We start from the raw sequence: 15,829 nt of genomic DNA on the forward strand, positions 1-15,829 counted from the left end.
AAATGTACTGTCACTTTAAAAGTGGATCCTCTGTCATAGTGCCACAAAAATATCCCAGCATTGATTTGTTAATGAGGCTTTTAATACATGTATTATTGGACACTAAAGTGGTTTAGATGCACGTTAATATATTTGCATTATGTTTGTATTTTCGTGTAATTTGTCTTATTTTTATCTACATATTTGAAAACAATAGTAGTACATTGAAAAATGATATATCATTTTTATTTAAAGTTTTGTTGAGATATATTTTTAGTTTGTGGTGTATTTTTAATGTACTATAGTTATATATAAATTAATATTTTAAAGTATATTTTATACACATAATGGATTTAAAAAAAAAAAAAAAAAAGGTTTTAATATACAGAATATTAAAATATATATTTGCCACAAGTTTGATTTGATAGTTTGCCGTATGTTGAAGAATTTTAGGTACTATTTATGTTTAAAAAATGTTGTCTTTATTTCAAATATTCCAAAATGATTTATCCACATGCTGCTATTTAAATAATTTTAATGATTGAAAATGATTAATTCATTCCAATGTCTGCTGCCGGGTTAGCATTGCAAATGAGAATTGGTTGTTGTTTGCTTCACGTGATGACAAATAAAAGTTGAAAGCACAAATAAATAAATACATACATACAGTACATAAATAATTCAAGGTATTTGCGTCACAGTTGCTGAATAGTTTTATCGAATATCTTAATTCTGTTGTTTATTTTAAATATTACAAAGATATGTACTTTGTGTGTTTGGGGTATACAGTCAAGCACGTTGCAGCAGAAAATTAAATGACTAAAAAAAGAATGCATTGTGTATGTTTTGAATTGGAAAAGAGTTCATGCATAATGTGAAGTTATTTCCCCTTCTAAAATAGAAGGTATTATCACCCTCCCACACATTCTTCCATTGTCTGCCCCCTATTAACACGTAGGTTTCTGACTTGAGTGGGCAGGTTAATTTGAGGCAGGTTGAACTAAACAACTTCCTATCAACAAGTACAGAAGACACGTCATCTGGCAATGCGGGAAATAATCATAGAAGCGGGAGATACGTGCATGCTTTTAATGCACGTTTACAGTACATTATGTGTAGAGAAATGTGATCCTCTCTGTTCTCTCTAATGGAATGATTTACTGGCAGTGAGTGAAGAAGGCCTCACCTTAATTGGGCCTCGGGGAATTGTGTTAAGGATTCTCACCCACGCTCTAGTCTTTTCTGGGACACAGCCCTCAATCAATCGATCAACTCAGAGCCTTGCCAATCCTCTGACCGACCGATTAATTAGTCATCTTAACAGAGACATTTTGGACAATACTAATTGCTTGACTGGCACTTGTCTAAATTGCCTTTATCGAATAAGGAGTAAAAGTAAGAAAAACGACACTGACTAGAAAAGAGGAAGCTTGGATCAGAATGGATGTCGACCTGGCAATCGAGGCCAAGGCAAAGGTGAGATGCCATCTGTGCAAGGGTCTTTCCAAGTGTCAACTTTAAACACACGACGCAACCTTCTCCCTATCAGTTGTTCCTTTTGACATACCGGACACTGGTGATGATGTCATCTAATTATCAAATTGCAGGATGGCGTGTTGTTGTGTGAAAGCTCATACTGTCGCGGCATTATCCCGCTTGAGTGGATCCTGCGGAAAAAGGGGGAGAAGTCCTCGGTGACTCCAATGCCTTGTTTGCACCTAGAGGCTTGCTATCAAGCTCTTTCCAAATTCCACTTTGCACGACACAAAAGAACTGCAGATGTCGGCATTTGCTGACGTCACCTTGTACTATTTCTTCAGACAGCAAACTAGTTGTGACTGAAACAACAGTGCCTTTGGGGTTTGTTACCAAGTGGTGTACTATACCTAGTCCCAATGGATTCAAGACATCATTTATCTAATGGAGCTCAATACAGTTTAGGAAGGGAGCATTTTTTCCCTCCAAAAAGTATGCTTTGGTTTGCATGTCCATTTCTCAGTTGTAGGGTCTGCGGTTTGACTCTCAGTTTCAACTTCCAAAATTCCCCATGGATGCTCAAGACTCAAAATCATCCACAATAAAACACTCTTTTCTTGAAACAATCTCTTAAGTTTAATCAGGAGTGAGAGGTGATTAAACTCATTTTACCCCAAAGACTACAAATGCAATAGAAAATCAATGAATGAATGGAATGGTTGGCTGAGATCATAGATTTAAGTGAGTTTTTGTTTGAGACATTTGAAAAATAGAAACAGGTTGTTCTCAAGTATGTTTGTTCTTTACTTAATTTAATAGTGTAAATGCTTTTACAAAGTAATAGCTTTATGTTCCGTAGGGGGTCAGCATGTTGGAATAGTGGTTATCGCATTGGTTTCACAATTTATAGGTTTGAGTCTCTTTTTGGAGTTTGCATGCTGTCCCCATTCGCATGTTCTATAGTTTGTATGGCTGGTGATTAAAGGGGAAGAACTCCATGAAACACAAGCTTTCTGTGACTAGAATGTCAAGGTTTTTTTAAGGGCTTGTATTACAGAAGTTGCTTGACTTATGAGTACCCCGACTTCTGAATTTTTCCAACATTGATCATTTTTTTAACGTCACCTTTCAATTATGAACATGAATGCAGTCATAAATCATAGACTTCATAATGATATTGACGGGAGACATTCCCCAGACACTGCACCACGCCTTCAAGAAGGGGGTCGTCCCACACTCCGCTTCAGTCGGTCAAAGTCGGTCGCAGTTATTCTCAAACACTTGCAGCGATCCAACGCTGGATTTAGTTTGAAAAAGTACGAAAGCTGTACCGTATCAAACAGAAAGGATTGTCTCAGGAGTGATTTGTTCGAGGATTCAAGGTACAGTGATACCTTGACATATGATCACTTCGACACATAATCTTTTCGATATCTGATGTAAAATTTGACTCGCCATTTGTTTCTACATCCGACGACATGCTCTAAATTTGACGACATGACAGCACCGCAGATGAACGCATGGTGGATTTTCTTGTGTAAGAGACAAAACAACAGAGGTTTCAAAAAGGTTGGTACAGGTGGTGAAACAAGTAAAAGGTGATGCTTACCTTTGAAATGAAGATGCAAATTACAGAAAAATATGAGCGTGGGTTGCACATCCCTGAACTGGCTCAACAATACGTCTCCACGGTTCTCCTCCGACCACCATTCGCCAGTCTTTATAAGTTAAGCTGACAATTATTATTGTGGTAACATCGCCAAAGAACACAAGACGCCTACTGTAGGCCGAAGTTGACGGTGCTCTCAAGAAAACATTGAAAGTGACTCTAAACCTCACCGCTCACTCTCTCTGTCACGTCAGCCACGCGGTGCGTTCACGTACAGCAAAAAATGTCCACCACATGAGAACCTGATCCATTGCATTATTACAGGAATTCTTATTATTATTATTATTATATTATTGTCCCGATTTTTATTCATAATTTATTTGTTTTGCTATGTGTAATTGCCATTTGTAATAGTACCAGCAGTATTTATTAAGGATTTAGTGTAGGTTTTTGGGCTGTTGAACGAATTAATGGAATTATAATCTATTCTTATGTGAAAGTCCTGCTCGACATACGACCATTTCGACTTACAAACAAGGTCCTGGAATGAATTAACTTTGTATTTGGAGGTACCACTGTAATTATTATATTACTTGCATACCATGCATGCATTTTGAAACATTGTGAAAAAAAAATCATTGGGAGAAATTAACCGCCACGGCATTGGCGTCATAATTCGCCATATTTACGTAAAATAAATGCTAACTGCCTATTTTTTTTTTTTTTTTTTTTTTTTGTTGCTTTTAACCAAGAATCGAGACTGTTTTGACGTCCATATCTGTGAAGAATTCAGGGATTTAAACATTTATTCATAAGAATTTTCAACGTAAAAAGCTCTTTGTCTGTGTTTCCACTCGGTCAGCTTTGACGGAGCTAGGCCCCATATTATTCGGCCCCGTGTCCCGTTATGAAGTCTATGAAAAAATAGAAATACAAATTGCAGAACATAACACTGAACAGTTCAAAAAGTTTGAACGAACTAAGACACTTGACGGAACACTTCAAGCAACCGTTTCATGATCCATGCAGCATTACATCACAATACAAGATGGGATTCTCAGTGAATCGATGCATATACTGTACATCCCTAGAATATCCTGTACTTACAAAACGTCATGCTAATCCATCCACAAGTACTGTAATTTTCTGACTACAAACCGCTACTTTTTTCCCTTATTTTGCGGTTTATAGTCCTCCAGTGCGGCTTACAGTATTTGTTGTTTTATTTGGTTAATAGGTAACGCTTTATTTGAGAGCGGCATCATAAGACTGTCATAAGGCCGTCATACTTACGACATGACACTGTCATGGGCATTACTTAATGCTTATGACAGATGTCATTAAGTGTCATCTGGCAAATTTTGGCACTAACTCCATTTATATCCAGCTCAGATCTTTTACATTCATTCAAAAGTGAAATAATTTTACACTAAACAACACTAAAATGACACTAAATGACATCTGTAAAAAGCATTCATTAATGCTCATTACAGTGTCATGTCATAATTATGACGGTCTTATGACGGTCTTATGACAGTCTTATGACGCTGCTGTCAAATAAAGTGTTGCTAGTTAATAAATGTTGGTGTTAATATCCCATAATACAGTGAGGACAGCAGCAGCTTATAGTCCGGTGCGGCTTATCTATGAACAAATGCCGTTTTCGTGTTAAATGTATTGGGTGGAGGCTTATGGTCAGAAAATTACGGTAACAGAGTAAAAATTTTACTGAGTGACCTAAAGTTTAAAAAATACTGTATGTGATTTTTGGTAGTGGCTGAAATGGACAATTGCAACTTATTTTCACTCCAATGGGGAAAATATCATATACTAGTACTTTGAGTTAACGGCTTGGTCATGGAAGAAATTAAACTTGTAAGTCAACGGACTACAGTATTGTTTTTACAATGGTGCGGTTCGATGGAATTTCACATGAAGACAGAAGAAAATTTATCCAACATGAAATATGACTTTAAGCAGCATCAGGCAAAGCAGCAGAGCAGTTATGAGTCATTCCTCCTTTAGGGCAAAACTCTGATTAGCATTATTATGTTCCCAGACTCCAAGCACATGTTCTGAGGAATAGTCACAATGAGAGCGCGGGACCCCCACACACATACCAACACATTCAATCATGGGAAAACCTTTCAAATGCAACAAGTTCTTCGAAATAATCCACGCTTCATTCGTAATGATGATGATAGCGGTGGCTACGCTGGCATGACGGAGTATCCTGTTGAGCTGAGATGAGGCGAATGGATGGGACGTTTTCCGCCTCAACGCACGAGCGCGCATCGTCAGGGCAAATACATGTGATCAAGGGAGACAACGGGAACAAATTAAGTCTTTAAATTAACCGTCTCGCACAGGCCACATCTTTTCCTGAACACTTTAGCATAGGTGAACACGCACATATGGAGTAGCCGTGGCATTTGGCAAGTGCAAGGACGCTCAAGGGCATTTCAGCACCTGTTTCACACGTCATCGTATCGGGATGTCTACTGCCCCTCCCTTACTTCCCTCTCTCTATCTCCTGCTGGGCCATGCATAATAAACAGGTCTGTGGTGCGGTGTTGACCTTAAGCAAGGGTTACCGCATGATGACGACAAGAATAAACAGCGGAATCTCCCGAGTTGAATGCCTTGAGGTATTGAATAAATACTGTAATTTCCAAACTATAAGTCACACTTTTTTCATAGTTTGTCTGGCCTTTGACTTATACTTAGGAGCGACTAAAACGTTGTTGTTTTATCACACTGAAAGCACCAAGAAGGGTCTACTTCCAGAGTTGGCAGAGTTGTTCAGAAATGATACTGAAAATGCATTTTGCAGAAAAAATAATGAGCAGCTGACACCTGAAATTTAGCTTTAGGTCAACTATGCAGTCACATTCTTAGTGGGGCTGCAGCAATAACAGCATTTTTCAGTTAAATACACATGTAAACATTGGATGGGTGTGAGTTGGAGGAAAAGATAACACGGTTGTTTGCACAAAATCCTGTAAGAATACATATTGAAAATACTATTGTCTATTGAGAAGAACTTAGGGCAGGTGCATACCGCGGGTCTTAATGCACAAATCCGATTTTTTCGTGTTTTTCCAACTCGAGTGAGGCATTAACTTGACGATCTGAACGGCACAAGTCGCCTCAAAGTGGACCATTTAAATCCAATCTAGGTCATTTTCGTATGTGGATAAAATCCGATCTGGGCAACATTTTGCTGTCTAACAAATCGGAATTCATGGGGCAATTACGTCAGCAAAGAGCGAGAGGCACGGAGGATGGCACCGATGAAGCTTTACATTAGCATTAGCGCCTAGCTTGAACTCGGCATTTAGGGAAGAGGCATTAAAAAAAATTGCGGGGTGATAAGCCGAAGAATGCTCGGTTTTCTTTCTGTGTGCCAAATGAGCAGTACTGTATTCCAATATTGCTTACATGGCCGAGAGTTGGAGCAAACTGGCCGAATGTGTGTGCGTCATGCATGCATTCTATCAATCCATATAAACTTTGAATATCAGACTAAATGGGGTTTATTTATGTCTGTTATTTGTGTCCTGTTTTTGGAAATCAAAATATGATTGTCGTAGAATGACATAGAGCCAGCATCTGTAGTCGTTTTGATGCTGCTGCGCATGCGGATCAACTTTCTCAGCACATGTTGGACTGCGAGTTAGTGCGCATGCGTACTACTTTTACGGGCTCAATGGAAAAAGGCAGTCTGAACAGGCACACCAAAAAAAACGGATATGAGGAAAAATCGGATTTGCGCATTTAGACCTGCGGTATCAACCTAGCCTAAGTCAACGTGAGCTTAATACTGTGATTGTGCAATCCAAAAAAAACTACACACAAAAAAAAAAAAAACTACACCAAAAAAAACTACACAGATAACACACTTCAACCAGGGCACACTCCCATTTTTTTCTATTAATATTTATATCTTATGCATGAAAAAGTTTAAAATATCGGAAAAGGGCTTTGTTGCCTCTTTAATGACTGTTCTTTTTGTGCAATGTTGTTTTTTTTGACAAATAAATGGATGGTAAAGATAATACGATCAAAAAAAAAAAAAAAAAAAAAAAAAAAGTACACAGGTTACACACTTCAACCAGGGCACACCCCAATTTTTCTCTAATAATATTTCAGAGCTGAAACGAAAACTGATCCGAGTAATTTTATTCGCCTCGAGGAATCATTTAATTTTGCCAGGTCTAAGCATCACGTTTTACCCGGACTACTTTTAATACAGCACAGCGCGCTGACGTCACATGCGTAGAGGAATAAGTAATCCCGCTGACAGCCGCTACAAACTATGTTGCTACGTTGCTAAAAACTACGCTCGCATGATGCTACGGTGGTAGCAGGTAGCGTCTGATGTGTCGCATAGATTATACATGTATATAGAACTAGATGCGAAATGACAGCCTCGACGGCGTTAGTAAACAGCCGCCATCTTAAATCAGTTGACTTCTCAGCGTTAATAAATAAGTTTAACGTTACTGTCCCTTCCTCACGTAACGTTAGCCCTGCGGAGGGCTAGGTTTCTATTAATTATGACTACTGCCGATGCGTGACTAACGCGTCTTACATACAGGCTTTATTTAATCTGTAAAAACACAGCGCTGTAGAATGATGAGCGTGTAAAATAAAAACATAATAAAGCCAACTGTCAATTTTAGCTCAGTAGTCTTTGCTGGATACCTTACACCAGGTAGCACTGGTCCCTAATGTGCTCTAATGCAGCAGGTATCATACCTACATTTATTTTGAACACTGCAAAAACTCAAAATCCTATCAGGACGTACAGTTTAGGCTAACTTAAAATTTAACTGGAACTTAAAAATAGCTTGACACAAATGGAAATTCAATTGAAAAACGTGGGAAAAACACCTAACTTTTAAGTGATGTGTGTTGTCAAGCGTAATGACATTTTTAGGTAAGAAATAATTTTTTTTTTTACAAATTAGTCTATTCTTTTTCCGAGTCACATCTGAGATGCAATTGTTGGCTGTTTTCAACAATGTACATCGAAAATAAAGACATTAATTGACTGAAAATGGTTCAATATTAGATGAAATGTCTTGTTTTCTCATGTATATTCATAATTGCTCCTTACCTAAAAAAACAAACAAACAAAAAAAAACCCAACATTTTATCTCGATACTCGATTACTAAAATATTCGATAGCTGCAGCCCTATAATATTTACATCCTATGCATGAAAAAGTTTAAAATATTGGAAAAGGCCATTGGTGCCTCTTTGTTGACTTTGTACTCTTTGTGCAAGTTTTTATTTTTATTTTTTTGACTAATTAATAGATGGCACGGATAAAAGAATATTCACTAAAAGTTAACTGATATGACACACAGTTATAAATATCACAATTCAATTGTGCTTTATCGCCCAAAACTGGGCTGAGGTGTGGAGCAGAGGTTTTTCTGCAAAAACCAAAAATATTGCTGCTAATAATAGGGGTTTTTTTTGTTTGTTTTTTGTATGAAAGGCAACTTTGGTGTCTTTCATTGAAGTCTGTCAGTTTGGGCTTTTAAACACGAAGGAGCACTAAGTGAAGATACACACTGCTCCACTAGCTGTAATTACTGTCGTTTCGCCAGCCTAGCAGCATAACTGCCTTAGTACTTTTTAAACAGTCCAGTTGCCACGATTTAACCTTTGCGCATTACAATGACCTGAATAACTAAGAATCTATACCAATTTAAAGAAAAAAATATAGCCTAGAGTGGTCGCTAGCCAATCACAGGATAAACAAACAGGCTTTCACACTCGCATTCACACCAGCGGACAATTTGGCCTTCACTGAACCTTCCACGCATGTTTTGTGGTAATAAGCCAGGGTACTCGGAGAAAAACCACATATGAAAAACTGGAAAATTCAAACTGACATTTGAACCTGTGACCTTTTGACTAAGAGGCAGATTTGCCATCCATATTCACACAGCCCTTGCCAGTGTGTAATTGTTGTGGACCATTGTACAGTTTATCACAAAAGTGAGTACACCCCTCGCATTTCTGCAGATATTAAGATTTAATAAGTATATTTTTTCATGGGACAACACGGACAAAATGACACTTTGACACAATGAAAAGTAGTCTGTGTGCAGCTTATATAATAGAGTTCATTTATTTTTTTCCTATAAAATAATCTGAAGACGGACCCCGTCTCATTAGACCATAGGACATGGTTCGAGTATTCCATGTGCTTTGTTGACATGTCTTCAGCAAACTGTTTGCGAGCTTTCTTGTGTACCGTCTTCAGAAGAGGCTTCCTCCTGGGGTGACAGCCATGCACACCAATTTGATGTAGAGTGCGGTGTATGGTCTGAGCACTAACAAGCTGACCCCCCCACCTCTTCAATCTCTGCAGCAATGTTGACAGCACTCCTGTAACAAGTCACATGACATTTTGGAGGGAAAACGACAAGCAGTACTCAATTTGGACATTTAGGGATGTACGTAGTTTCTAAGGGGTGTACTCACTTTTGTTGCCGGGGGGGAAAAAATTAATCTATTACCGTATTGGCCCGAATATAAGACAGCCCTGATTATAAGACGAATCCCCTCTTTTTCGAGACTCAAGTTTGAAAAAAGGCTTTTTGAACACCAAATTCATTTTTATACAGAAAATAATTCCAGTATATCCGAAACAAATGATTATAACAATATATTTGAGAGAAAAAGCATGTTATTTTGCCTCATTCAAATCTTAATATCTGAAAATTTAAATATGTAAACTAAAGTGCAATCACATTCGTAAATGAATGGCTTCTGGTTTATGACATGTAAATAAACCACTCTATTGTGATAAGACAACAAAATTGCAATAACTGCATTAACCATCAAATCGAAGTCTAACTGTAACTGTATCCTTGAAACAAATCTGAATAAGGAAAAACATCACAGTAAAATAATGCAAACTGGTTAGACTTGAGAGTAGCTGAGATCTGTCATGACAAAACATCGCTTCAATGATATCTGGCGTCATCTAGCGTCGTGAATGGGTATAATGTCTGGACCTCGAATATAAGACGAACCCCTCTTTTTCAGTCTTATTTCAATGCAAAAAAACACTGTCTTATATTCGGGCCAATACTGTATATAAGCTTCACACAGACTACTTTTCATTGTGTCAAAGTGTCATTTTGTCAGTGTTGTCCCATGAAAAGATATAAATATTTGCAGAAATGCGAGGGGTGTACTCACTTTTGTGATACACTGTACATTACTTCTAATTCTAAAAACCAAAAATTGTTTAATGCACTGTAGCGCCTTCCTTTTTGTGTGTTTGTGTGTGTGCGAGTGACAACAAATTATTTCCCCGTCACGGCTACAAGTTCTGCTCAGTCAGTCAGACTGTCATCACTGTTCTGCTGCACCACTGATCTCTGCAGCATCTCAACAATCCTCCCCCCTCTATGTCTCTCTCTCTCCCGGTATGTGTGAGTCTGCATTGACTTTCTGTCTCCATCCTTTTGGAGCGATTCCCAGCACACTGCAGCAGCAGCAGCAGCAGCAGCAGCAGCAGCAGATCACATCAGCACATACAGGACTGCATGTGCGACTGTACAACCGGGCCACAACAGATGTGTGTAATGAGTGTCTGCGTTTGTGTGTGAAAGCGTGTGAACGAATGTGCGGCCGTGCTAACCCAGGAGATTAGAGCACGGCGGAGGGAGAGCAGAGGTTTAATAGAAACTTAAGCAGGCCACAAAAAGAGGAGAAAGATAAGAGCACGAGTTTTTACTTGGACAGCGTGGCTGTTAATTAAAATTTATGGCACTTTTTTTTTGTCATGAAACAGTTAGAAGCATTTTGTGAACTAAAGATTGAACCCATCACAGTAGGAGACACGTAAGCCAAACAAGAGAGCAGTGGGAAGCTTTGGCAAGGGTTCAGTTCAGGTAAAAATGGATGGAATGCTTTGAAGTTGTGACACGGCTGATCTTGGAGAGAGAAGCATCAGAAATGAGCAAAAGAAATCAATGACCCAAGTGGCAATGGCAAAAACTAGGAGGAATGGGCACGGAAAATGATGAGAATGAGCATGTTAACCTTATTAGTTAAGATAGCTAGTGGGACAAATAAACACAACACATCATGCAAAATTGCTGGAAAGTGGCTAGAATTTCTCGCCACGGAACCAGAATTTTAATTAATTTATTTTTTTTTTCATTTTTGGGGAGTGGGGGGGATCAAACCTCTTAAACTACTGAAATGCAAAGAAAACTTTTCTCAGTTAATGTATTTCTATAAGACATACAAAAACTGATTTTCATTCAAAATTGTATTTTTTCAATGATTTGCAAAATAAAAATGAACAAAAACAGCAATAACCCCAACCTCCATCTCCTAATTTTTATTTTCCCTCATTTCCTCACATACTTAATGCCAAATCTCAATTTTAACTTCTTAAGAACATAAGATGTATATTACGGACAATTGAAGTTAATGTAAACATTTACTTTTTAAAAAATGTTTTTATAATAAAGATATAAATAACATACATTCAGAAAAATAAGTACAGATGACTTATATTATGCAGAGTCTTATGGAATATATTTTGAAGATCGCGCAAACATTGACTTTTTTTATTTTAGATCATAAGGAAATGAATAAGTAGCCTAACATAAATGAACAAATATAAGTCCAAAGTGCACATTGACAGCTAAGATGTTCTGAACCTCCCAATCAGAGCAAATAAAACTAAATATGATAAATAAGCCTCCTCAACTCTTTCGTTGCTCTTAAAGATTTGATCCATTTTATGTCGCATTGCCCTTTTTTTGTCGCATCAATTCAACCTTTTTTTTTTTTTTTTTTTTACTGTTCCAGAAAACATACACATTTGAACCAGTCAGAGCTAACTATCTCTGCTGATCACACGTCAGTATGTCAGCCAGTTGTACGGATAAATGAGTCCAGGCGTTTTGCCTTGCTGCGTGCATTCGCACATTGACGTGACTCATCATCGTCAGACTCCGATAACTGCAGCTGCTGGGGAAACCTCCATGCCATCCGTGGAATAAAATAATAAATATTGGTGGAAACGGATGACGCTACACAAGCACGATATTATTCTTTTTGATAACACTTGTGTATGTAAATCTGATGTTGGTAGATTGTTTTCTTCTTGGAGATGACATGCATGTGTGGCAGCTTAGCATTTTTTTTTTTTTTTTTAAAGTTGCAGTCATATTTTCGGGATCAAAGCACTGTGTACCGGAACAACATTCCGGCCCTGAATCTTATACAGGAACTGTGTTGTGGCCCTGAATCTTATACCGGAACTGCATTCCTGACTGTTCTGGCCCACTTTCACCCCTGGTTCTTGCTGGTACAGAAACCTGCTGGATTTTTATCAGGGGAAAAACTTTCCCCTCTGTGAATAAATAAAGGATTATCTCACCTTAATTGACCTAATTGGCATGGTCAGTCAGCACACTATAGTTTGTTTGATGCCACAGTCAAAGAAGCCTCCGCCATATAGCGGCAGTGTGTGCAATCAATATTGATATCTTAGCTATGTTGGCACCACACAGCCAATTGGTTGCTGCCAGTGGATGAGTGCCTGTATTGATTTATGAATATTAGAGCAAATAATGAGCCCTGCTGCAGCCAAAAATCCTCTTTAGTCGAGTACATAGCGGAGAAGGCAGCTCTATTTTTATAATTGCCCTCATAAAGAGATGATCACTAAAGTCTAATTCTATTTAACTCCCGTATGCCCTCATTTTTTCTACATTTAGAGAGACCTTTCAGTAATGATGTGAACCCACTTGTACGTGAGTGTGTGTTTGGTAGTGCACGCGTGGCGGTGCACAAGTTCTCTCGCTCTGAGGTCTAATGGGAAGTCCTGCTGAAATATTCATAGTGTCACATTAAGTTTGCAATATTTGCACTGGAAAACAAGCAGGATCAGACCTTAGCTAGCAGCCAAATTACAAGCTCTCAGCTCGGCCTTTAGCGTGACATAGCCGCACAGACAGTTCGCCTTTGTTTAAGGAAGTGCCGCTTAGCATTTCAGATCGCTTAAACCCAAAATTCAAACCGTCTTTTTGTGATCTGTAACTAGCGTTGTCACAGATAACTTGAAAGAGTAATTTAATTATTAATTACTGATTATGCCTCAAAAAAGTAATCAAGTTACTTTACTGATTATTTTATTATCAAAGTAAGTTACTTTATCAGTTACTTTTCACCAATTTTTCTCCCTTTGCGGCCTCAACATAAGAATGACTACAGAAAAATGTCATTGCATGTAATTGACTTTCCGTTAATTGAATCTAAAGGGGAAGTTCAGAATTTTTGACATTAGGCTTAATCTTCGAGTTAGCGGAGGTTTAATTAGTCGATAAAGTTGATTTCATTCACCATTGACTCGCATTAGTTTAGCCGCACCACAGCCCTGAAACTAACAAATAACTGACAAACTCTATGGAATTACTTGAAATCAACTCAATCGACTAATTAAAACCTGCTAACTCGAAGATTAAGGCTTATGTCAAAAATTCAGAATTTCGGTTAGGGTTAACAGCATAATAGTGCCAATGTTAAACATTGCAATTTGACTGCACAATAATCAACAACACACAATGGAATTGCGCAGTGCAATAAACACAAAGATGGGGGTGGCCGGGGACGCGCGGGCGCACAACCCGGAAGCATGACTTACACACATGCCGTAAATTTGGCCACAAAACGTGGCGGCAACTGAGCACTTTACACTCAATCAGACTTACAACACATCCCAAAGATGATAAACAAACACGTCACCTCACGGCATAAATGTGCAACACAAATATGATGTAAACAATGCTAGCCAACTTGGAGCCATGACTACCCGCCGTTGCAACGGCACAGCTACGAAACGGCCGCGCATGTAGGGATTCCAACCTATTGCTGGAACCATCCAGAATGAAGGAAAAAGACGTTCATTCACGGACGCACACAGATCAACATTCCCTCGCACATCACAACAGGTGGCTGCAGTCGGATCGAATGTGCACCTGCGCTGGCACACGCTTTTGTCAGTCCCAAGACACTCAGCGCCTGTGACTCGAGACAAAACAGGAAGTAACTGTGAGTGGTTACCATGGAACGAAAGGGTATTGGGAACCTTTTTAACTTTTCCTATTCAAAATGCTCTTCGAACACAATTATAATATTGTTCATTCTACCTACATTATGAAGCAAAAACAAAATGGTAACGCGCAGACACAAGGGACACTAACTTTTGTCACATTACTGGTTTGGAATAATGAACGCGTTACATTACTCGTTACTAAAAGAAAGTAATCAGATTACAGTTGGTGACAACACGAACCATAACACAATGCTATCGTAACGCATAGCTAGCAGTAAGGTTTGTGTGATGATGAGTAGTGCAAGGACAATGTTTTGTCTTACTTAGGGGGACCAAATATTCTCTTTTGCCCGGACATTCCCACTTTTTACATTCCGTCCGGGGCGTCCGGCGGGGTTTTATAAATTCATAAAAAATGTCCTGTTTTCATTGTTTTTCACAGGATCAATTAGCGCGTGCTGAAATTGACTGATGCTTTGCACAGAATACTACTGTACTGTGCTGCCTGTGACGCGTTCCCTGCGAACCAGTGGTTGGTTCTGCTACGCTCAGTAAAACAAAGAAAACATGTTAGAGCAGTTTTCCATCAACCCCCCCCCCCCCCCCCCCAAGGTGCTAAAATAAAAAAAAAACTAAAAGACTAAAGTGACTTTTTTGCAAACGGACGCAAACAAAATTGACACAGCTAAAAAATATAATACAAATAATGAAGATGAAGTACACAGAGAAGAACAAGAAAATAAATGATCGTCATTTTGAACATGCTTTTTACTTGCGCTTCACTTAAACCTCTTTTCTCCCACACTCATATGTTGTCTTCCATTTTCCTCATGGCAAGCGCAAGTACCTCCTCGACCAATGAGATGAGCGTCATTGTCATTGTTCTGTCAGCTCATTGGTCAGATAGCAGAAGCCCCTAAATATTCTTGAAAAGCACCATACCAGTATTCGTTCGTTCTACAAATAAAACACAATTTTAGATTTTCATGATAATACGGGATAAAGAGCGTAATAAGAGCTTTAAGTATATCTGTTGTGTTGTGACAAGAGCAGTAGAAACTTTCTGACACACCTTTAACTTGTATTAAGTGTATATTGATGTTTTACCAAACATGTTGTCACAGAGCAAGATTGTTTGACTTAGTATACTTCTGCTATTTAACCTTGTGTTTTCTCTAAACTTGAAGGTTATCACATGACACTCCCTTGTAACATACTTGTAGGTCACGTACTCCCACCTCTGGCATTAATTTAGATGGCCCTGTGAGTTCAAAAAGTCTCAATATTGAACAGATAGAATGATAGCATGTAACCAGGTGATAGAATAACTAGACCTTTTTAAAATGCCTATTCCATAGAAGTTGGGATATTGTGTTCAATGTGAATAGAACTAAACAGACAAAAACAACTATCAGTTAGAACATATACTATATCTAGATATAAAATTTTTTTTTTCTTTTTTTTTCTTTTTTTTTAACCTGTCCCGTTCAGCTGCTTGACATTGAGAATGGGGACCTGATTGTGCAATTGGTCTGAATAGTTTGATTGTATCACATGGGAGTATGACATACAGTGTATCACAAAAGTGAGTACACCCCTCGCATTTCTGCAGATATTTAAGTATATCTTTTTATAGAACAACACTGACAAAATGACAC

General features: G+C 38.3%; 1 protein-coding gene across 1 annotated transcript in view; it reads left to right on the forward strand.

Moving 5' to 3' along the window:
- chrnb2 (cholinergic receptor, nicotinic, beta 2) overlaps positions 1-15,829 on the forward strand; it is a 58,321-nt gene that overhangs the window by 599 nt on the left and 41,893 nt on the right. The gene's annotated exons all lie outside the window — the stretch shown is intronic.

Source organism: Corythoichthys intestinalis, chromosome 4 (genome assembly GCF_030265065.1).
Source record: "Corythoichthys intestinalis isolate RoL2023-P3 chromosome 4, ASM3026506v1, whole genome shotgun sequence".
Classification (NCBI taxonomy): Eukaryota; Metazoa; Chordata; class Actinopteri; order Syngnathiformes; family Syngnathidae; genus Corythoichthys; species Corythoichthys intestinalis.